The sequence below is a fragment of the Cygnus atratus genome, chromosome 11 (assembly GCF_013377495.2).
Source record: "Cygnus atratus isolate AKBS03 ecotype Queensland, Australia chromosome 11, CAtr_DNAZoo_HiC_assembly, whole genome shotgun sequence".
Lineage (NCBI taxonomy): Eukaryota > Metazoa > Chordata > Aves > Anseriformes > Anatidae > Cygnus > Cygnus atratus.
The window spans coordinates 5,207,612-5,232,657 of record NC_066372.1 but is presented as its reverse complement, the minus strand read 5'-3'; the positions used below and the strand labels follow the sequence as shown (position 1 = coordinate 5,232,657).

The 25,046-nt window shown below is 42.4% G+C and overlaps 1 protein-coding gene across 2 annotated transcripts in view; it reads right to left on the bottom strand.

Moving 5' to 3' along the window:
- The window catches only part of TJP1 (tight junction protein 1), a 164,207-nt gene that overhangs the window by 80,725 nt on the left and 58,436 nt on the right, over positions 1-25,046 (bottom strand). The window lies entirely within an intron of this gene.

The following is a 25,046-nucleotide window of genomic DNA, read 5'->3' as shown; positions in this document are numbered from 1 at the left end:
CAGTGCACACCAGTTTTGTCAGCACCATCCCGAACCTCTGGCACCCGAATGCTCCTGCAGTGCCCCAGCACCCTGCCTTCTCCCCCAGAGCCCAGCGGTCACGCATCGCTCCGGATGCACCAGTCCCCACAGGAATTCTCCTCTGGTGTAGCACTGCCTTCTGCCAAAGCTCCTCTGCTGACCCTGCCACAAAAGCTCCATTGCCTTTTTTTTATTATTATTATTATTTGGTCATTGCTAGAAGTAACTAAGCCTCAGATTTTTCTTAAATCTATCTACACACGCTGAAGGAGGAATGTGACATTTTTTATTACCACATCACATGCGTAATTGTCAGAGGAGGCAGGAAGGAAAAGGCTGAGATCACAACAGGAAGGTGGGGGAAGATTTCAAGGTGTCGAGACACGAAAAGAAACTCAGCGAGGGAATGAGGGGAGAGTGACCTGAGAATGAGCAGGCTCCTAATCCCTCCCTTCCATCTGCCCTGCCTTGAACATGGACGGGGGCAATGCCTGCTGTCTGGGCAAGAGGAAAGCACAGATCAAAGACCTGAAACCAAGGAGGTGTGAGGCCAGGGAATAAAAGAGGACCACAGAGAGTGCAAACACAGGGAGGTGGAGATGGATGCTAAAATGAGAGGGGCCACAGGAAAGAAAATACTTCTGTGAGTTCTGGGAGAAAGATTGGGGAGACAGAAAAAGATGAAGGAAAAAATACAAAGCAAGGAAAGCTCCACCAAAAAGGGAGGTGCAGTTTTTGTATCATCTTACGGAACACTGGTTGACAAAAGGCCACAGATCCACACACTGGATTTGACAAGGACGCAGACTATTTGACAAGGAAGGGCTGCTAGCTAGGGGTTCAAAACACCTTGCAGTGGATTCAAGATGATCACAGATGACCTCTTGCCAGCTTGGGAGAGGACACAACTCCTCTGGCCCACAGAGACTCATGGAATTTCTTTCCTTCCTTCCTTCTTTTCTCTCAGTCTCTGTTTTCCTTTTCTTTCTTCCTTCATTTCCTACCCTCCCTCTCTCCCCTCCTGCCTTCTCCTTCCTTTGAATAGTTGTGAGAGACTGCCTCCGCTGCTGGTATCAGCCCCAGGAGCTAGAAGCACCGTCTTCCTCTCTTAACCTTGGTAAAATGTACACACTTGGTGGTGGCTGAAGAGATACAAACTATTTCAATGAAAGTTTTTTCTTGTTCAGGAACACACTGCTGCCATTTCAAATTCTTCTTCTGGAGAACTTTTTCATCTCTTCATTAACTAATTACTCACAGGCAAAGCTACCATCACAATACTGAAAATGCCAAATCACACGTTCGTCAAATGTCAGTCAAATAGCCTAAATATATGAAATAAAATAAAATAAACCTTGAATGATTCTCCTATTTACCTTCCTTTGAAAGTTCTTAATAAAGTATTACAAAATTCACCTCTGAAATGAGAAATTTATGTATTTTGAAGAATGTTGCGGTTCTAATATATTCATGAATTCCCTGAAAAAAACTAAGAACAGCAAATACCTATCCATATATACGTTTGTGTCAATACATAGCGATACGTATATATACACACATATCAATGTTTATGAATATACATGCACAATATATAGAGAGTACATTCTGTCAGATACGGATGTATACCAAGTCCCATCTGTTAGAGAAGACAGATGGAGGATCAGAACTTTAAATCATATTCCTGTGACTGCCCTTTTAGGTCCTGAAAACAGGACCTAAACAGACATCCATGTCTTCAGAGAGAAAACTGTCTGAAAACTCAACAGCTGAAGAAGAGCAGTACTTTACATATCTTTCAAATAACTGCCACTGAGAGATATCTAAAAGAAGTATGTTAATATTTTCTTGTCAGGAAACCTAAAAATAAAATCACTATTTAATCGCTGTTCTTCAAGCCCCAAACCTAAATTGGTTCAAAGGCCACAGAAGGACAATCAGATGTGTGAATCCTTATTTCTGTTTTATGGCATGTGTGTCTGTTACACTGCAAGAACAGGAAGTCTATTCTCTACTTGATGTTGATTTAACATTTTAAGAAATGTTTTGATCACTTGAAGATTGGGAAGAAGGAAACTGCAGAACCACAGCCACCACCGAGACAACTTCCTGTGGTTTTTGTGGTGCGTGTGGCTCAGAAAGAGAACAATTCATAGAAGATCTTTCAAAGATATCAGATGTTTTTGCTGCCATCTGAGGTAGTCTTGGGAAAATTAGCTACATATATGCCTATGTGGTATCAATGATGCCAAGCAGTTGACACTGTATGTTCTCTGTTTGTAATTGCCACTTGATTTCAGCGTTTCAGGAACGAAGATAAAAAGGGCAGAGAAAATCAGAATTCACAGTGCAAACTACAAAAGAATAAAGTACCTTTTTTCCAACTCAAGGAATAAGAAAGTGGTTTCAAGAAACCACAAGGAAATTCATGTGCTTAAAATTACAATTTTTTAGTGTCTTGAGAATCAAGTACCTAGGGAAAAATAATGCAGTAATGATGCCTAGTAACAACTCTTATCTTCCTCCCACTTCCATGCAGTTAAAGCTTGCTTCCTACATCTTCTTCCTCATTAAAAGGCTGTGTACCGCTGCAGATCCCTCTTCTAAAAACACTGCAGATAACTGCCCAATATTACAGTGAGTAGAGTCTTCCAACACCTCATTGCCTCTCACATGGTAGAACTGTCAGACAAGGACAAAATCCCAACCATCTATAATTGCTCTCATTAATGGATGAAAGTATTCACCTCAAGTACACACCAAAGGCTGAATAAGCCCTGAATGGGAATAAACCCAACCTGTCTTGCCAGTCAGCCAGTCTTAAACTCCTGATGTTCTAAACTCATTGCCATTTCTTATTTATTACCTTAAAATTCTATGAGGTTTAACACATTGCAAGGTTTTTCTGATCAGTGAGACCATCATTTTAGTTTCTATGCAAATGGCAAGTGTACAAATGGAGTTAAAAGTAGGTTGTAGGGGCAAAGCAAGATTATTTTCAGCCTTAAAATATTAAAAGAGTTTATTACTGTAGAGCTGAAGAGAACTTAGGCAACACTCTTTGGTTGTTATTTTAGGATATCCTTATAAAAAGATTTTCTGTCTCCTTGGTTTTGGCCAGGTCTTAGAGAATCTCTGTCATCCATATTATTATGTATAGTGACAAAATCTGGGAACATAAAAAAGTGTTATCGGTAAGTTTTAATCTCGGTTCATGACAGCAGAGCTAATTTATTACAGAAATGTTATGTAAAACTATCCTACATCCCATCTCTGACAGACACTTTGTGAATGGGACTGTGTATTTTAAATGCAAGGCAGCTGATCAAGGCTGATTTTATGAAATGCTTCACTATAAGTAGCCACTGGATGTCAAAATGTCAGATATACTTAATCTGTACTGCTCTGCTTTCTCCAGTTTTATTTAGTTGAGAGGGGACAGTAAAAATAATCAAAGACAGCTGCAAAACTTAAGCAGTCATAAATTTGCTACTGATGTGGTTTCCTTCAGATAAACAATTACACCAGGGACAACGCCATCCATGCTCCATTGATCCAGAATTTTTATTTTTCATATTTTGCTTTCAGAGAGCATGATAATGTGACTCAGACAGAAAGCGACATGTACCAAAGATTAACTGCACAGGTGTTTTTGATGGGTAAAAGCGAAGAATTAACACACATCAAAACAAAGACCTTTGTCGCTTACAATCTGTAAGCATTTTGGAAAGGCAGGCCAGGGATAGCTTAATAAATTTGTATGATTTAATGAACTTGCTGGCAAGCTCCTCTCTATCCCAGAATTTTCCAGGAACCCTTGCACACAACACAAGGTGACAAGGCTGATCTTGGAAACCCAACGAGAAATCCCCACCTATCGGGACTGATGAAGCCAACTATGTGGGTTTTGCAAAGGTGTGGCTTTCCAACCCAGAGAGTTTTGAAACCTGAGTTCACTTCACTTCTCCAGTTTCTTGAACGCAAATATCTCGGTTGCAGTGAGTACCGCAGGAAAGCATTGTGACTCATTTTGGTTAATGAGAGGGCATGCATGCAGAACAGGAAACCATGGGCTGAAAACTGCTATATTCAACATGAAAACCTAACACTGAAAATTTTTATACTGCCGACTAATTTTATAAATACCACAAAAACTCAATCTTGTTTGCTTCTTAGCTCTTCATGTAAATACTTTATTGTGTAATTGCAGAAATGTAGAAACTTAAATTGCGGAACTTCAGAAGCTATAATCACCTGTTATTGCCACTCAGCTTTCGACTCCCCTCTCTCTTGCTATGCTCTAACTTTTCTTGTTATAGCTGGCACAAGGCTCCATCTATTCTAAAAATCACATGCACAACTCCATCAAGTCAAGGCACTAACGGTGTTCTTAAAAGCAGGAACACCAGATTACACCAGTAATTCCAGCGTAATCTTTACCTCAGTTGGTAGCTCTGTCCTAGTAGCACCTGCTTTATAGGAGTGACTTTGGTAAGGTTTAGAGGAGGTAAGTAAGGTGATTAAGCTTCAGATGGTCACACCCACAGAGCTATGTACCCATTCCACCTTGCTATTTGTTTTTGTTTCTACTTCCCGATGTTAAAATCAGTTAAAAGAAGAACACTTTAAAAAGACTGCTGTTTGTGTTAGTGGAAGAAACTCAGGTAATCCTACTAGTACCCCGGGCAGCTCTCGTAACAGTGTATTTCTGGACGACTGTATTGCACAGTACTGTCACAAGTGTCTGCGACGGTTTTGCTGGGGCTCCCACTCAAAGCCATTATCATTCAAAAATATATTAAACCTGATAAATTAACTTGTCAAATATTAGACTATCGTAGAACATAGTTTTATGAATTTTAACTCCATGTTTCAATAACTCACCCTCCACCAGAAACAATCTCATTTAAGACAAATTTGTTGAGCATCACACACTTCCCATCTTACGAGTTACAAGTGCTCTTCAGTCACTTCCAGCGTGCAGCAACTAGGGAGACATCTGCTTATCTGTGATATTGTATATTCTGCCTTTAGCTGTGCCTGTAAACAATAGCAAAACCCAGCTCACAGAGACATGTGGTTTTGCAGTAAATCCTGGTGGAACGTTTCATCTGTAACTGTTAGACTGTGGTTAATATTAATCTTTTAAATTATACAAATAAAACTCACAACAAGTTTTTTAAAAGAAGTTAAAATGTTTTCATTTTATGTAATAGTTTCAAGATGGCAATATACAACAGAGAATAATAGAGTAGAAAGTGCTTAGTATGGGAGGATATTGCATTATTTCCTGACTTGCTGTTGTCAGGAAAGAAAAACGTCACAGGTTGACTTTTGGGCTTTGGTATGTCACAGCACGTGAAATCCTCAGGCAACACACACTGATGTGACAGAGGCCGCACATTTTTCTAATGTTACTTGATCACCCGTTTCTGCTCTTGCACCTGTTTTCACCTCCTTGATAGCTGCATCAAGCTAACTGTGTAGGGGAGTAACAAAAATGATACTGGCTAAAAATTATTCTTGTAGCCCAGAGGCAGGAATGGGGACTTTTTTTGGCTGGGTTTTCCAGCTCTCCAGGCATTCACACTGCATACAGATCTGTAAATTGATTTATGTTTGCCAGACCAGGAGCTCTTCAGAGAATCTCAGTGGTGGCACCTGTCTCCAGGTAGGGGCTCAACTCTGATCTCAGCTGGCTAAAGCTGGCGGTGTGCTCGCTTACTCAGAAAATATTCGCATTTCAGTAGACAAACATATGTAACTAAGGGTGTATCTCAAACTCCAACTTTAAATCTAAGAAATAAGCAGCCAGAATTTTTCCTGGTTCTGTTGCATTACCAGAGAAACCTTCTTTGTTGTGTAAGACCAGATGCCACAACCTCCATCACGGTGATGCCAAGAGGCTCTAATCAGAGCAATGCTTTAATCTAGCTAAACGTATACAGAGAGCCCAGAAAGATTCAAAGCAAAAATATTTACACTGCACAGCTAACTGTTCAAACTCCCTGTGCTTGCACTGGGCAAGGGCAGACACTATTTACCACATCTGGGTGAGCGTTTCTCATGTCTAACATTTCTAGGTTATTAGGTAGCACTGCCTTCACCGACAAGGGCCCATTATATCCATTTCACTAGCTAAACCTTTTCTTTACACATCTGTCAATTCCATCCAGCGCGCAAGCTGGAAACCTGTAACTGCCATATCTTTTTTTAAACATGTGAGATTTTAATCCTTGTGAAAGGTGCTAAAGCAAGAGCCTAGGGAACGAAATGCTTCTTGTTCTCAGAGCAGGTAAAGCAAGGACAAGCAATAAAGAAAGCTTCCCTGTAAAGTCCAGTCTGCGGCTGGTTTTGGTCCCTCGAAGCCTTTGCCTTTCACATGTGCCTGAAAGCTTGCCTGTTTGGTGTTATAAAGATACAGCTTCTGCCTATAAATCTCACTCCTTAGCTAGCAAGTCCTTCTGAAAGCTTTTTCAAAATGGAGAGAAGACATTTTTGCTCAGTGTCAGAGTCTTTGTGAGTCACATAACTCTGGTACTTCTTTGCTTTAAGATGACTAAATGTGTAACCGGCAGCAAGGTGCTCGATACTGATGTGATTTATATGACTTCTTATGAGAAATGTAACAAGTGTTTTGACAGAGTTCTTACACAGATATTTCATTTGGACTTCTTTCCCAAGCTTTTCAAAAGCTTCTCATTAGAAGGGGCAGCCCTTGAAACACTTCTCTTTTTCCTCCTGAAGGCCCAGTTACACACCTGGAGGTTGGAGCAAGCCCTATGACTATTTCCTGACGATGTGCCATGCTGGCAATGCTCAGAACATCGGATTCTTGTGCGAGTGCCATTCAGACATGGACTACTGGACAAATATTTCTAAGGTTTCATACCAGGATAGCTATACTCTATTTGGACAACTGGGCATCTCTTTGTTTTCTTAACAATATATGCCAAGAGCATGCAAAAACAGAGCAAACCTAGCCCCTAAGTAACCAGAGAAAACATCTCAAAACATTTTACCAGAAGAAAGCACCCTGATTTTTAATACACTTGTCTTCCAGTATTCATATTCCTCTTTCCAATTCTGTAACTGTGCCAGCACCCTCACAGGCCTTAATGGTGCTGACAAATTGATTATGAAGATAATTAGTCATTTCTCTTTAAAAGCTCTGTAGTCTGGAGGCAGCAACTGAGGTTGGCAGTGATTTTCACAGCAGAGCGGAGGAGGAAACCGTGTTCCCTGTGAAGGCCAGAGAGTAGAGAAGTTGCCATGGCTCACATGAAGCCTCCCCTCCCTGTGCCCTGGCCTGCGCTGCATCTGCATCATCTGCTGTTCACCCACTCCTTGGTCTTGGCACAGAAATTATCTAAAGGGGTAATCACTGAATGTTTACATCATTTGGGAAAATCAGTGAAATGATCTCTACCTACGTAAACATGTTCAACGAGGATTACTAATCACATATGATGCTCATTATATTTGCAAAGGCATGGGATAATGCAGCAGTTCTTGCCCTCAGTATATTAAAAACAACAGAAAATTCTGAGCTGTGCAAAATCTTTGTTCATATATATGCAGGGTCAGCTTTACCCATGCATGGTCACGAAAGGCCCAGAGACAAGGGTGTGACCAGTGTTGCCTCCCTCCAGCAGCGCAAGCCCCATCTTGCATAACCTGCTAGGGAGGCAGAAGAGCAATAAGATGAATGCAGCTTCAGAACGTGTCACTGTGTTAGCACTCGACAAGGCTACAACACAGGTAATGAGATCTTATCAGAGCGTGATTTAATATTGTGACTCAGGTTCGATGCTGAGCACGTGAAAGTTGTTACTTGAATTAAACTTCCAAACAAAAATTTCATTACGTATAATAATTCATATAAAAATTTGTATTTTGTTTCTAAGTGATCGGACTGGATTGGATTGTGTAACTTAAAGATACCTAAATCACGCCCCCACGTCACTGCAAACCTAATTGCAGTGACCTCTCAAGGCTAAGTTGGCTGAGGAGTTTGCATCACCCTCCGCCAGCTCTCCATCCAAAACCTGTCACATGAATAGTGAGGAAGGTCAGTGGTCTACCAGTACAGTCTGGTGTGGTGGAAAGGAGCTGTCTCAAAGTAAGGAGCACCTGGGAACAGTCTTCTTTACCACAATTCATATTATTATTTAGACAGCATGAAAAGCAGTATTCCACAGCATCAGCCTCTTCCCTGTTTTTAAAGAGATGTTTCTTGTATTTGAGACTGAAATTAATTCAGCCAACATATGCACTCCACCATTAAAAGGCTCTTTGAATATATGGAAACAGAGATGCCTTTGAAAGTCATGCATGTGAAGCTGTTTGGGAGCAATTTCGGTGTGGATTCAGTGGGTGCAGCCAGCCGCAGGCGGTGCCCCCTTACCGCATGCCTGCTGAGCAGCGGAGGGGGCAGCTGCCGGGCAGAAGGGACGCTGCTGCTGCTCAGCCACATCCCTAAGCTGGCTGGGGAGGAAGGAAGCCTCCACCTCTGCCAGAGGACTCTGTCAAAACCCTCCCGTAAGAGCCGGTTAAAGGACGCAGTGAATCAGCGCGCTGCCTCTGGAGGCACCTTCCCCAGGCACCCGCTCGGACCTGCTTCGCTCCATCTGCACCCACACAGCCCTCAGCCCTTGGTGCAGCTCCTACCCCAGAAACCTTCACTGGGCTCCAGGAGAGCCCGACACTCTGTATTTCTCATATTTCTACCAACAACCCTGTTGCTGGGATGTATTGCAAATGAAATAAACACGCCACTATATAACGTTATTACGGCTATAAGGCAGTCTTTGCCTCAGAGGGACAAAGTAGAGCAGCCACAAAAATTTGGACATGTTAAGGGGCAGAAGACAACACACAGCTGGCCACTGACTGCATTATATCTTGATTAAAAATAGGGGTACAACAGAGTACCTGAACTGAGGATATCCCCTTACTCCAGCACAAAGTTATGCACATATAAATCTTGGATGACTTGCAGCACAAAAACAAATTGATGGGTCACCAGCTGAGATTTCAGTTCATTTTGAGCCTCTAATTATGCTTGAACAGCTCTTGAAAACACAGAAATCTGTTTCTGACTGCATAGCAGAGCACGGAATGGGCCAGACAAATATTGTAGTAACCTTCAAAAGCAATGTGATAGCTGGTGTGCGAGGCGTCCTCTGCCCCCTCCTCTCTAGTGAAGTCAGTACTGACTGTGGAAACATTTAATCATAAGATGATCCAATAATTGACTGATTTTTCTATTTTTAACATTCATTTCAATATTTAAACAAGTATTGGATGTAGTTCATGATAAAATCTTTCCATTTCCATTCCCTGCTATATGGAAGAAGTATTTAATAGACATGCTTTGATGTAAGCATAGATTCGCAGACAGATAATTTTCTTCTGAACAAACTTGTTTCTGTAAATATAAATGCAATGCAAACATAACTGGCACAGTCCTGTCTGTGGTAACAGCTGTGATTAAATCATACCTGCTTCTATTGTCAGGGATGTTTATTAAGCTCCACTTTGCAATGAGAGAGCAAACAACTGCGACTACACCCATGTTTAGCAGCGGCAGGATACAGATGTTAAGTTCTGGACTGCACTAGCCAGCCTCACATCCCTTCAGCTCTGCAACTTCTCATTTTTCTCTTCTTTTTCCTAGTTTATGGGTTTCTGAATATGGAGAACATTTACTAGGCTCTTCTTCTTTATTGTGTTACATATCTGATGGGAAAAAAAAGTCTAAAATGCACTGCATGAGGCATACTGCTTCTCAAAATTCATTTTCCAAGCATTTTCTGGGGGCTTTTTAGAAGAAAATACTGGTTTTCCACAGAATTCTCGCGTCTGACTTTAGCATTGTGGCCTGTTCCTCAGGGGGCTGCTGAGACCCAAGCAGCCCCAACGCCTGGCTTTTACCAGCCAGCTGCCACAGGCATGCTCTTCGACCCAGGGTTAATCGCTTAACTTCTGTGAACATCAGTAAAACATCAAAAGGAGGCTACGTGGCCTAATTAATACCTTTAAGAAGCTTTTAAAGTGCTTTAGAAATTAACTGGTTCAACATTAACAAACAAATTAACAAACACACAACACTGCTGTAGAACTGCAGTTGAAAAATACAAAATTAACCTAAATACTGGGGCTCATTCTTAAAAGCTCAGGCAACCTGTACATCCAGTTGCTACCATTTTCCTTTTCTTTTTTCTCTCCTGACGGAGTGTCTTTAAGCCTTGTCACTGCGGATCCCCTCCACGGGAGTGCAGAGGGTGTGCTCCTTACGCCCGCTGCCTCCTGGTGCAGTGCCGCCCCCCGCTCTGCTCCCCGGCACCTGCTTTGTGCGTGTTCAGTACAGCCTGGGCCTTTCTGAAAGCTGCACTGTACTGCAAAGCATCAACTGATTGATGATAACCTCAGTTACTCCTTCAGCATTACAGTCGTGTAATCCCTGTCCTTGGAGGTTTTGAAGATGAGACTGGCTGAACAACCTGGTCTGGCCTCATTGACAAGCCAGCCCTGAGCAGGAGGCTGGAGCTCTCCTGTCCCTTCTGACCTGAATTATGCCCTGATCTGAACATTACTGCTTCTTCCCAGTAAAAATTAGGATTTGCTAGGCTTTTCACCTCTGTATAAGCTTGTTTTTGCAACAGAATATAATTTTAGGTTCTGTACATTTTCAAACTCCCTAGCTAGCTTTCTGAAGTACTTTCCACCTCTGGTGGAGGTCACTTTTTCCAGCTTCTTATATAACCACAGCGAGCTTTATTCTGCCTTTTTTCCCCCTTCCACCGTCTGACAGGAGGCATTACTGCCATTTGGCAAACAGTGTGCTTTTAGAGGTTTTTTCCTTATTCCTTTCTCCAAGAGCAACTGTACAAGTTCTAAAAACAGGTCAGCCTTGCACACACCTATCTGAGCATTTCTCCTGTCTTTAAAAGCTAATTAACGTGAAAACAAAAGAATTTGCATGCAAAACTGAGTAAAACAACTGCTGGAGACAGGAACCAAAAGGGAGAAGCTAGAAACTGAACAACTAAGACACACTTTTTTTACTTCCAAATTCTCTACAGTTACATTTTTCAGCAAACTATTATCAATACCTCGTTTCCTCAAAGCATCACGCAATACCCAAGCATAGACAGTTCAAGTATTTTTGGTTTTATGGATTTAAGATCTATACTGCTAGAGCCAAGCATCTTTTTTTTTTCTTTTTTTTCTTTTTTCTTTTTTCTTTTTTCTTTTTTCCTTGCAAATATAAGCTCATATAAATGGCTCCAGTGAGTAATTTTCCTTAAAGGCCACTACATAAGTCTGGCATATTTTCAGACTATCCACATCACTGAAGGTTGCTTACAGCTTTGAGCAAAACAGTAAAAGCACTGCCATCCTCATGATCAGGCAGCCAAGGAGACAACTGCTTTGATAGTTACAGAAAAAAGGACTCTCTGTTTGCACAAACACTTGTGCACTTTTTGGTTTCTTCCCAAAGCCTGTCCACACTTAGAGCTCCTGGTGGGTGAGCGAAGCAACCCACACGTGATCCGTGAGTCCACACTGCATGGTTATCCTGTGATTAAACCACTTTTGCTTCCTTTTGCTGTGGCCACTATGCAATGGAGCCTTGCAAAATAAGTCCACAGCATCCTGCTGTTGTTCTCCTCAGAATATATGTTTGAGATTTTAGCACAAGGATTGTAAGATTGAGCACTACTGGAAGGCAATAGATCATGATGCCAAAGAATAATTTCCTTGATTGTCTGTTCATCCTCTCACCCAGTTCAGCCAGGACAGCCAGCACCACTCCCCAGTTCTGACAAGCCACCCGGAGGAAGCACTGCTAAACCATGCAAAGAAGCTACTGCACCTATCAGAGAGATAATGACTATGAGATACAGGAGAATCAACAAAAAGGTGATGCTAAAACGAGGGGCTGGAAGGTGGGAAACAGTTGTTTTGGGGACTGGAATGTATCCAGGTCTACTTTTGTCTACATAAACTTAATTAACAGACCAAACCAAATCCACTACAGTAGTAAAGTGGCAGAGAATTTACAACAACATAGTGACACAGACAAGCTTCATGGAGAAAGCCTCCAGCAATTGAAACCAAAATGTAAACAACGTCTAAGACTCAGCCTGTATAGAGCTGTGAGGGAGTGGGCAGTTCAGATTGACAAGCAAAGCAACATTCCAGCTCTGCCTTATGATCCCAGTAACGAGGACGGCCACAACAAGCAGCTTTTGTTCCTTGTATGATATCCATGGCCCTTGGCCACGTCCCCCAAGATTTCTGTGCCTTAACGATAAAGACTTATCAGCCAGAGACAGTTTTCTCAAGTGTTTCATGGAATGTTTCTGCTTTCTTTCATAGGGTACTGAGAGGTATTTTCTCTTTGTGGCATGTGGACTGGTATCTACTCTGAACTGTTTAAATGTCTGTAAAATGGTGGTGTCCTTAAAAGAACAACCCCATCATGTACAGAACTGAAGGAAAACTCTAATTTAACTGAAGAGCCCTAAAGCTGCCTCAGTTCAGACTTGTTCCCAAGAGAAAATTGCTGGGAGCCAACTGCTGCTGCTTCCTTCTTTGCTTTCTGTTACTGGCAAGACTGAATCTATTTTTTACTGACATGCCACTTATAATATGCTGTGAAATGCAGACAAAATACGAAGAGGAATAGCAAGCTGTCTTGATAAAAAATTTGACATTGGTTTCCAGTGCTTGGAAACAGTTTTGTGGTGCTTTGAACTCAGGTAATGAAGGGACAATAATACAGCAGCTCAACATTGTTGTGGTTTAGTCACACACAAACGTCAGCTGTGAGACAACCAGCTACCTTATGGTAAAGAGTATACTCTAGCATCTTCACATTTAGACTGCTGCATGTAGTGGCTCTTAATCTGTAGTGTGGCTGTGCTACTGACTTTCTGCGTAACTGCTGAAGTTCCTTAATTTACTCAGTTTCATCACCTAAAAAGTAAAAATAAGATATAAGAGAACCTTTGTAAAGCACTTCAAGGTCTTGTGATGGATATGTTATATAAATGCTGTGTTTTTTTTACGGTAAACATTTCTTTGCTACATTCACAATTTTCTTATATATCTCCAAATAGAATTGGAAACATGTCTTGATAATGCTTCATTGACACCCTTGATTTTGCAACTTTGATTTTAGACATCTCTCCTCATCTGCTCGATCTACTTTTTCATTCCTGTTCTCTCTGATGTTTCTTCTGATCCCCAGATAGCATCTCATTTGTGCTGCTTTGGCAATATCTAACTCTCTGGCTGCCTTTAACCTACTGAATCACTTCCTACCTTGACACGATGCCTGTAAACTCCTCTTCACCTGATCTGAAGATTAGCATTTCAATCATATTTCTCTTCTCCACTGTAGCAAACTCACATGCTGGAATGAATGTTGCAAGGCAGTAATTTGTGCTGCATTTCAAATCCAGTTCTCCTTTCACCATCTCTGTCATTTCCTTTTGTCTTGCTAGGAAACTTCTGCACTTACATTGTCAGAGCTTATACCTCTTTCTTTCTGTTTCTTTTTGTAAATAGCTTTAAGCAGCAATAAAAATAATGTTATCTAAGGATGCAGGTATACTTACAAAATGTCAGAAAAACATATTCTTGGCAACAATCCCAGAGCAAAACAAAGATATTTTGGGAAACCCTCAATACAAAAATAAATTCTATTCTAGACCAGGAGTCCCCATGCTTGTTCAGAGGAATGGATTCTATCACTTTTTCCATAGCTGCTAGCACCTCACCCACAGTGAGGTCCTCACCAAAATCAGTTAATGGTCTTGGAGTTACAAGACTGTCCCACACCTGTACGCCTTCCCTCACACCCGCGTGAGTAAGGCCTCCCTTCTGCTGTCAACATCTCTCTCCCTGCTCTGCAGTGGTATGGTAACCATGGCCATTATCTGAAAGGAGAGAACAGGCAGGATACTATTTAACTCATTTTTCTTTGTCTTTTAAAGGAGTTATCAGCTGGAAATAAAGGTAGGAGGCAGCAGCTGGTCATTCGTGCACTGCAGTAATAATGAGAGTCTAACACCAGCTCTGTGGAAGAATCAGTGAAATTTGTTCACTGAGCACAGGAGTAGCATCAAAGAATTTCAAAACTGTCTTTCCATCTCAGTTCCCAACTCAACAGGTGTCCCTGAATAACTAAAATTACGCTTTTTTCTACCTGTATTTCCTTGGGCAGACGCTGCACTTCATTTCTGATGGAAGGTGCAGCACAGGGGAAGGCGAAAATGGCTCTGAGTCCTGTCTGTGTTGCCTGAACTCTGCCCGTGCCCAGGGTCATGGCAGCTCGTCGTGTACATCAGCAGAATGCTACAGCCGTACTTGGTCATCTCCTCAGTGGACTTCTGTGATGGGAGCTGCAAACCACGGGCCTCCGAGCATCAAGCATTCACGGGAATTCTCTCCTGGCCTCTTGAAGGGAAAAATACAACTCTCTCAACTGAAGCTGCACAGGGGTCAAGCCACTGGAAGCGCGCAGGGGGAACCGGCTGGCGTGGAGGAGCAGGACGGGGCTGCACAGTGAGGGCCAGGCTCATGCTGCCTTTTGCACGTCCACTGCGTGCGAAGATGAAGGCGCTACAACTTAAGAGAAATCCAGCTGCTGCCCAGTCCATTGTAAGCCCTGCTCTGCTTGTCACTACCATGTCATTTCCCTCAGAATAACACTAGCATTTTTAATGTTTCTACATCTTAAAGAGCTGGTATAAAACGCTTTCCTGGTACTGCACAGCCACTTTCAGACTTACACAGGAGGCACTATTACAATCTATTTGTATCATCAGCCTGAATCATTTTATAGCCCTCATCTTCGGAGAGTACTCAGCTTGAGCTGAACAGTGCTGTTCTTCAGACTGATTTCACTGCCATGTGGAATGAGTGGATGCTGCATATGGTATTACACTGTTTCCAGATTTCCACTCTGCAGATGGCCATGGCATTTTCCACATCAGTCCTACTGTAATATCAGAAGCACATAAGTCATTTATAAGTAAGTGATATGCCACGGCACCTTATAGTGTGCTACGCAGTATTCAAAGCTGAACAGACAATACAAAAGAAACATTAGCATATCTCCCTGTTAATTTTATATATAGAACATGTATGCATCCCCCAAAAGTAGGAATGCAGAACAAATACTGATGTGTTAGTTAGCACATGAAAATGTCACAACTGCCTTTAGATATGATCATCTAAAATGTGACAGAATTATGGAGACCATGCCCACAGAAAACAACGTGTGTCTGTGGTGTGGTCAAGGTACTGAAAATACTGCTAGCATTGATCTGAATTCACTTGTATAATAGGCAATTACTTTGTTACTAGAGAAAGGTGGTGTCTAATTGCCGAGAATGACCCTTCTGTCTCCGTTTTCCACTCTCTTTCCCATTCCACTGGGCTAAACAAGGGAAAGATTTCTGGTCCTGCACCTGAGGGTTAAGCTGAGAAGTCTAGCTCAGTGAAGCACATGTTGTCTGTAGAGCACTGGGCACACAAGGCGTTCAGAGCTGGCGTGCAGGTTTGGTGTTGAGGAGCCTGCGACGCAGGCAGCCGTGCTGTGCTCACGTCAGCGTGCCCATGGGGGGATCCCTGGGGAAGCAGCTACGCCAGTCCCGAAGCTCCGTTGCCACCAAAGCACCCTGAGCCAGCCAGGCCAGTCAAATGCTGCAACCGGGTTATGCTGTTCAGTGTTACAAAAGGGTTTCCTTTTTTTGTTTTCAATCTGCCTATCAGTGAGGCCAGTGAGGAAGACAGCACTTCTGAACACTAGCGCAGGTAACTAAATGCTGAACTAGCAGCTCAGGGAGGTAGGCACTTTTCTTCACAGAGACACTGGCTTACGTCTTCGTCATGATGGAGACAGGTTCGTACAGAAACACGGAGAAGAAGGAAACATTCCTTCTTGATTATGCAAACTCCCACACATGCTGTCATGAAGAATTTGTGTGGGAACTTATTTACAAAACTGGAACTCGCTGTCATTACACTGCACTGAAGCAGAAAAAAAAATTAACATGCTGTAAGTCAAATGTCACAGCAGAATTTAATATGCTGGAATTCTTGGAAAGTGTTCTAATGCTTTCAGCTCAAACAGTGTGCACTGCTTTTTATAGCAAAGAATTTTAATTATTATTAGTTTCTGGCAATCCCCATAGTCTGATGGCATTTTCTAATCCACAAAGCTTAAAACCTGAAGAGAAAGAGAAGGTGGTAGAAAAGGGAAGAATGCCTAATTCGAGTATTCAACATCTATTTATCCATGACTTACTAATACGGTGATATACGAGCAAGAGTTCAAGACTGAGACATTACTCCCATTTTGTCCCCAAATGTGCCATTATTAATCAACTGAATTCTCGTAACAGCAAAAATAGGTCAGAGAGAAGTGGGGAAGATGACATCAAGGATGGCAGTGTAGTGGAGGGACTGAGGGATGACAAGCAGAATGCTTTGTCTGGAGACCAGAAAGAAGCCCCGGAAGGACTGCTGCTGCTTCTACCAAAGCCGAGTCCCAGGGGGCCGTGGCACTTAAATGCAAATTGGTCTCAGTGGATTTACGAGTAAACAAGTTCCTGCCCTGCACTGCTTTCAGTGTGAGGGCACATTAACACTGCAGGGTTTCCACATACTGCACCTCATTTCCTCTCCTTTTTACTACCCTATCCATGCGCTCCCTCGCAAGGCAAGTGCCGCCTTGGTTCACCCGGTCAGTATTCGCCTCTGCCGCTCCTCCTCCCTCCACACTGACATGGCGCTGGGCTTGCGCACGGCCATGAGGCAGCAAGGCCAGGCTCAGGCCAGCCAGCAGCAGAGCCGGAGCTGCCTGTCCCCTGCCCCACAGGCCACGTCCCAGCCAGGCGCCGCGCGGCCTGTGGCCCAGCTCTCCCCAGCTGCAGTGCCGATGGACTCTTCCTCGGCCGCATGGAGGCCATGACTCAGATTTGCTGCTGGTGGCAAGAACACGCTCGCGTTTTGATGAGTATCTGGAAGGAATACTTCAGACGCTGTAATTTTGACTGTGGCAGCCGGGGAATTATTACAGCACCATCTAAGGCCAGCTTGTTCACTGCACGTACATGGCACCGAGCTGGAGCAGAGCAGTGCGTTGAAGGGATGAAGCAACACCACCACAGGGCTCCGTGACTCGCTTGCTCCCAGCACTGGAGCCAGTTCCCACAGCAATGGTCTCCACCAGAAGCCTGTGGTATTGGAGGAGCAGGAGAAACAACCTTGGAAAAGTTCCTGCGAGGTGACAGTCGTGGGGCAAACCCAGAGCCACAAACTGTCCCTCTGAACATTTGGGGGGTATTCTCAAGACCCATTCAGCACTATATTGACAGGATGCCCTATGCTCCCCACTTCAAAAATAAAAGAAACAAAGGACATGATGCTAGGAACTATGGAGCACTTCCTATTATATTTGTTATTGCTGATGGGAAGTATAAAGACACAGCAATTTCTGGCTAGGTGGCTAAATCCAGAGCTGGAGACAATCCGGGTTTCCCTACACTTAGGCATTTTATGAATTGTGGCAGGGCACTGCTGTCTGTAGGAAAAGGATTTGCACAGTAGCCTTTTCCCCTTTGCCTCCTTTTATGCCTGTCACAGTTTCCCCAAGAGGGAAAACATTTGCATGAGACAAAAAGTTTCACAGTATAACCTTATTTATCCTGTAGGATTTGTTATATGTTGTATGAATAATAAAGCATTACATGACTTGCAAAACTACCATATTTGTGGATTTGCATCTTTAACTTTTATATAAAAGTCAAACTGTGATTTTTCATGCAAGCTTCAATTATTAACATTTATCAACATCCAGTAATCAAAAGCTATCACATGTCAGTGTTGTCCTTGTTAATCCTTTTCCCCTGGGAAATGTCTTAAGGATCTGTAGGCTGCTGTGTTAAGCTCCCCTTTAGCACATAAAATTTATCCAAATATCTGTTGATGACAAAACTCCTACCAGATGACTTTTATTCCTCTTTGGCTGCTGAACTCCTTCCACCTAAGAGGCCATTGTGTAGTTACTAGCCAAGCAAGCACCCATAACTACTTCTTATCAATGCTTCTCTGGGCCTTCTCTTACTTCCCAGGTGTCCCTGTAAACCTACCACTTGCAATGTAGTTACACAACAGGAATTGTAGCTGACTGATTAGGTTAGATGGTAAAGGAAACTATCTTGAATGCCTTTTTCTCTGCTGCTTACTTTACTGTACTGCCATCACAGTACTTAAAATCTCCTTTGGAAAGACTAAACAAACTGCTTTCTGGTCACAAAATAACATCTCATTTACTGATGAACAGTAAAAGTATCTCTTATGTGCTCCTTACCCTACAAAATCATGAAACCCAAGATGGTAACACAAGGTCTGTTGCAAATCACCTTGTCCTTCTCCAGCTTCACTAAGCCAGGGCAATATAAAAGTCTATGCCCATTTAAAGTTATTAAATTTTAATAATAAAGAAAACTTGCCTTGGTGTTCTCAGCTGTAAACTTCCTATTTGTCACCTGTTACTTCTAGGCAGATAAACTCACAGACAGGAGAGACTGCAGATCAGATATGACAAACCTTGCCAACACTGGGCTACAGGAGTAATGTAGCAGAAATTCCTTGTTTTGATTTCATTAATGGATTTTTTTTTTTCAGGGATTTCAATACTTAAAACGCCATACATTGTGCCCAGGACTACGCCCATACCTGCTTTGCTGCAGAAGAAAACAGAAGTGAGCACTCAGTAAGAGTAACTGAAGAAATGGATGAGTGGAGCACCGAGAAGCTGCTACGGGTGTGGGAAGATGGGAGCTGAGAGGGTCTACATTCTTGAAATGGTGGGCTAAACTGACCGCAGAAGTTCTGCACCTCATAGGCAGTGGTGAGCACGGACAGGTCCCTGTGGGAGCTGGGCTGGCACCTGCACAGCCCCAGTCATCGTGCGGGGGCATCTCCTGGTGCTGGGCATCCCTTGCCAGCAGAAGGGGGTGTGCAGAGGCACGACACCTCCTCCCCCAGGGATGTCACCAGCCCCAGCCCGCTCCTCCCAGCCCCTGGCTGCCTCTCCCTCACCTCCAGCTGCTCGTCCACCATTGTGCAGGGTGCCCTGCAAGATGGGAACGTGAGCATGTGCAGGGCACTCAGCCTCCTGACTGTGGGCTGCACCAAAATATTGCAAGATGATGAGGGGGGGAAAGAAAAGTAAGAGCAGCAGATACAACTTCTATTTAAGATGACTGATTAAATACAAGAAAGAAACAAAACAGTCTGAGAGGTTGTACTTTTGATCATATTTCAATTTTAATTCCCTGTTGGCAGTAGCTAGTCTCATTTCATTGCCCTTAATTTCTCCTCAGGTCTATCTGCAAGTTAAATATAGGTCTTTGTGCATGCTCAGGACTTGTTCACTTAATTGAGTGAAACTAGAAGCCACAGTTATGCCAAAAGGTTTTATTAAGGTATTAAAGAAAAATCAGCCATCTCTCCCCAACCTCTCCCCAATTAGATTGCACAAAGATTTAGCTGATGTTTTATTTAAGCACAGCCATCATGCACTATCTGATGCAGTTCTTAAAATTAATCAGGTATGAGAAACTTTACAAAGCACAGGGTTTCCTCGCACAGGAAAATGAAAGCACCAGTAGCATCAGTACAGTGTACCCCAAGAGATTCCCAGTCTACAGAGCAGTGCGTGTTTTTACAGCCATCCCTGATGCATCTTTGTCTCAGATGTGAAGATTAGGGTAAAACAACACTCCTTGCAAACTGTGATCCCGTGCCAGTATTACACCCTGGGGTCCTTTTCACCTGGGTGACCTAGCTAAGAAGTCCACTTCTGTTGCAAGTCCATGCTAACTGAAATCTCTGCCTTCTGGGTATGTTGATATTGTGCTTTGTGGAATGTTTTTCACTCACAGGTATGGTACCTGCTGAATTTTTTCCTAATCATTTGGAAGGCAGAGCTCTCCTTCCTTCACCCTTCTGAACAGGGACTTCACGCCCCATCTAGCACCCAAATAATTCCCAGCTCCATGCTCTCAGGGGATTGGCTCCATAAACCCCAGCAAGATGCATCGCCGTCAGCTCTGACTTTCCTCCTTGCACTTTCCCCCTTAAATCAATATATTCCTCACGGTTTTCCCATTTCTCTTCCACCTTTCATCCTGCCCCCCATTCTCAGCTTCTCTTCCAGGCCACCTCCAGCCAGCTGCAGGACGCGGCCTGCTGGTTGTGTTCCAGCCCTCTCCAGGATCACTCGGGCAGAACAAAGGGCACACCGAAGTACTGAAGTGAACTCTGAAGATGAGAAGCAGGGAGGAGGCCTGCGCTGTTTTGGGAAAGGCCGCCTGGCAATCAGGAGCAGAAAGCTCTGTCCCCCTGTGTCTGAACAACTCGGGCCTGGTGAGGGGATGCGTTAATGACGCCCTGCCGACAGCCCCACTGTCCCTGCAGCCCAAATCCCTACTTTGACAGAGCAAAGCAGCAAAGACCTTCCCACTGTGACAGCCGGCAATACGACGCAAAAGCCTCTCCAACACACTCTCCCTGACAGGCTCCCAGCTTCACTGGAGGCCACAGTTTTTGATTCCTCTCACTAGTGATAATTCCATGACTAAAACAGGAAAACCAGGAATCCTTGGCTACAGCCCAGCTTCCCACCCAGAGCAAAGTTCAAAAACAGTTGCAGAACCATGTTCAGACAAGGAGCAACAAAAAATTTCTAACATAGTTTAGCCAGACTGGAAATGTAGCTGAGCCATGTGTGGATATGATTCCACTCCAAGGGACTTCACACCCGTTCACAGACCCTCAAAATAATTCATGGTATGGTCTTGAAATCAAACAGTGCCATGAGGCCTCCCCGTCACACAGAATGTTTCTCCATTCACACACAGAGACACTTCTGGAGAGGCTCTGGCTGTAATACCTGATGTCATTTGTAACACAGCTTGCAATTACAGTCACCGTTTCAGATACTCTACGTCAGAGATCACTGCCTGGTTGGGGTATGTTGGCTGTTTGCACACACGCCTGGCACGAACCCATATCTAAAAGCAGGAAAACTTGATCATTCTGCTTAAGCATTTCCAACCTGTCCTCTGCCTGCCAAAATGCAGCCTGGAATGCAGACTCCATATGACTTGCCCCTCAACTATAGATACTGTCAACTTGCATTATCCATGGTAACAGTAAGATTTAAGAAATAGCCTCTAGCAAAAAGCTTACACTGTGGGTTTTTTTTAGCTCAAACAGAATAAATACCAGATATCAGCAGTACCACGCACATATCTTAATTCTGATAAACTGCTCAAAGTGGAATTTTGTATTTATAATTTCTTAAACCTATTAACAATTTACATCAGATATATAGTGTATGTTTACATTCATAGAAAAATTGCATTTGTAATATTAAAATGATCTTGTGTTAGCAGCAGCAAGTTGTAGGAAGAAAACTGATGGAAATTTAAAACCGGTAAACAGTACTGATTTTTTTTTCTGTCATCAAAATACAGTTATCCTTTCCTTATTTCATCTTAAAAGACATTTTTGACTGCCACTGCCACCTCTTTGTTTAGTAAGGTAAACCTGGACGCAAATCTTTGTAATTTAAATTAAAAAGTCATTCACATTTTTTAATGACAAAGAGAAGTGAATTGCAATCTGGAAGGACACTTGGAAATCCACAATGTTAACTGATAATCATGCCAAATTGATCTTTCCAGATGAAGTAAAACCAAAATCTGACAAATTTATCTCCTGACTACTGACAGCCTCCAGTGAAATGATGACAACATGACTATGCTGCTTCCTCTCACAAGCTCATTTACAATATGCTTTGTCGATGATATTTAGACAATAGCTACTGCCAAAGGGGATTGGAAATGCTGATTATTTTAATCAATCTCCTTGTTCATATTAAGAAAGTGTCTGTTCATGATTTTCTAGTTTTTCTAGGAAAAAACAAAACAAAAACAAAACAAAACAAAACAAAACAAAAAAAAACTTGTTTCACCATTTTGCCTACCTGCTATCCCGACCCAGCTGGCAGTAGATGGAAACACTGAGGAGTACTGAGGACAATAAGGCTCTGAACAATGAATGGTTTAGAGAATATCTTCATTAGGAAAGGTATTGCAGTAAGAGGTGTAGGGCATTCAAGCACATACTGCCAGAAAATCACAGATCAATATTTCTGCTGCTCAAGGAGAAACTTTTTTCAGCTGTAAAATTTTGGAAAACATTTTGGTTTTATATACTCTTCTAGGGTCACATATAAAAAAAATATTTGTTCAGCTTTATTCCAAAAATGAGACAAATTGAAGTAGAAAGCTACACACACATACAATAGTGCAAGACTGAAGAATTCTCCTATTCAGGAGCCCTGTCACAGATTTCTCTTGTTTCTGCTGCAAAGGATGCAAACCAGTGCTAAGAAATAATGAAAAAAATGTAGAATGAGAAATGATATTTTCACTGGTATCAGAGAAAAATGACTGTATTGGTAAACAGATAATGTGAAATCTATTTTGTACTGAGTAGGTTCAGATGACAGAAAATACAATGTTCCTTATCCAATGTTCGACATTACTACCTTTAAATTTAGAAACTTTTTTTTTTTTTTGTCAGAAGTAAAATCCAGCGTCAAATGGGAGCACACGTACTTCGGAAAGTCAATCTTAAGTTTATTTTTTATCTAGCCAAAATAGGTCCCTGTATGCACTCTGTACTAACTAAAGCTAGAAATACTCTCTGCCTCATTGTGCGCAGGTCCTTTGCTGGGCCAGGGAGCAAGAGCCATAAACTTGTGACCCACACCCATAAATACCTCCCTCTCCACAGCAGCAGCCAGGAAGGTGCAGCAGGCAGCCACTATAAACACGGCATTCGTACCGTCTGGGAGAGGCACGGCTCACTCACCTCCCATACTCCTGCACAGGGCCACGAACTTCCTGGCATGCACTAATGCACAGCATTCTCCTCGGTGTGGGCTGTGATATCCTAACAAGCAAATTTTACTGCAAATAACGAATGGTGATATGAAATATATTTAATATATACAGTAGAAATCTAGGAGGTATCATTTACAGACGTTTTTACGTTTTTACAGGCTCCAAAGATAAGTGAAGCATCTTGCATTCATACTCTTGACAAGACAAAGACAAAAACATGGTATTTTTGCCTGACACTTTGCTAATGGCAACACATAGTTGGCATAGTCTAAAAATATCCCTTCTAAGTAGTCTTTAGAAAAACAATAAATTTAGGGAATTTAGGAGCCCTATTATTTGAATAAATAACACAGTAACTCAACATTAGGTGTGGCCTTCTGGTTACCAGTTTCAAAGACTGGTACAAAAACAGAAACTTGAGGCCAAAACCTTGCAAGAAACACACAATTTTTTTGTGATAGAGCTGAAGGAGGGAATATCCTCCCATTAATAGATCATTAGCCCAAGCAGACAATGCATAAATCAGCATTGTTCAACTATGAAGATCTTTGGATCACATATCAGGGTTTTTAATAATTTGTCTATATAGTATAGAGTAAAGGAGAAATGTTCATATGAAATGATTCAGCTGGACCTGTTCCTGCTGCTACCGAAGCCAAAAGGAGTGTTGCCCTAGAATTCAGTAGGAGTAGGACATGATCCAAAGCTGTGTTGCGATCAGCTTTGCTGTTTGTGTTAATGCTACAACTATAACTCCAACTGGAGATGACGCTACTGATGGCAATGAGACTTATCAACACCAATTCCATTTGCCGCCTGGCCTTAATCCAAGGTGTCTACAGCAGTGAAGTAAATTACATTCAGGCAATTAAGGAATTGTTCATTAATCAGATTTTACTTTTTCAAAAAGTTTCAAGAACGCAACTTTTTTCTATTATGTTTCTAGAAATTTACTCACTACCATAATCCTCTTAAAATCATGTATATATAAATAATCATAGAAATGCCTCATGAAAATGTTTACTTCCTTTTGATTCCAGCCTGCCACGCAGATGTAGAAGAAAGCAACATCTCTGCTTCTGAATTGTTGCAAAATTATTACCATGACTCAATACTGACACAACAAATTAAAACAGTTTTGACAGGAGGCAGTATTCTATCGCCACTTTCCAGTTCTCCCTGGCGAACTTCACCAGCTTTCCCCGTTCTTGGCAGACCATCCTCTCTAGCTGAGAGGACACGCTTTTTGCAAAACAATACTATGCTTTTAGGCTGCATAATATGCTAACTTCTAAGCCGTATGCAAATCACATTGAGATAAGCTGTCATTAAATTGTGGACTCAAATGCTCAGGGACCGTGTAAGTCACTGTTAAAAATGGTGTGTGTTCCAATGAGCAATTGGCCTTGTGTGTCTTGTCTCCAGCAGAGACCATGGCCCTGCACGGACAGCTGCCTTGAGGAGCTCTAGGCATTTCTGTGTATAACTCAGGAATGGATCTGACTCCTGACCTCCTGCTGAGGTACCACACCCTGCCTCCCATACAAAACAGTTTTTTTGGCTGCCTTTGAGGAACACCAGGGCAGACATCTCTGGATGTTTTGATGTGCATAAATCTAACCTTGCACTACAACCTGTGCTTCCAACAACGAACTCCATACATACACTTGTCTTACAAAGAAAGCAAAGAGTTATTTCTGATTGTGTCAAAAGACCCCAAACTTAACAAAGTTATACATTTTACAGGACTCCTACTCATCTCCTCGGCACCACATGTATCCTTCTTCTTGTCTGAGTTCTTGGCAGACCATCCTTTCCAGCTAAAAGGACATACTGTGTCTAAAACAGAACTATCTTTGTACGCCACATAATAAACCAGCTTCTGAATTTGTATGAAAGCCATGCAGTTGACAACTTAGTGTTTAAATGACGGAGTTTTATAACATTATGCAATTATTGCCACAAAATGAAACATTCGTTATGGGCAAAAATTACAGGAACATTAGATCAGTTAACATGCAT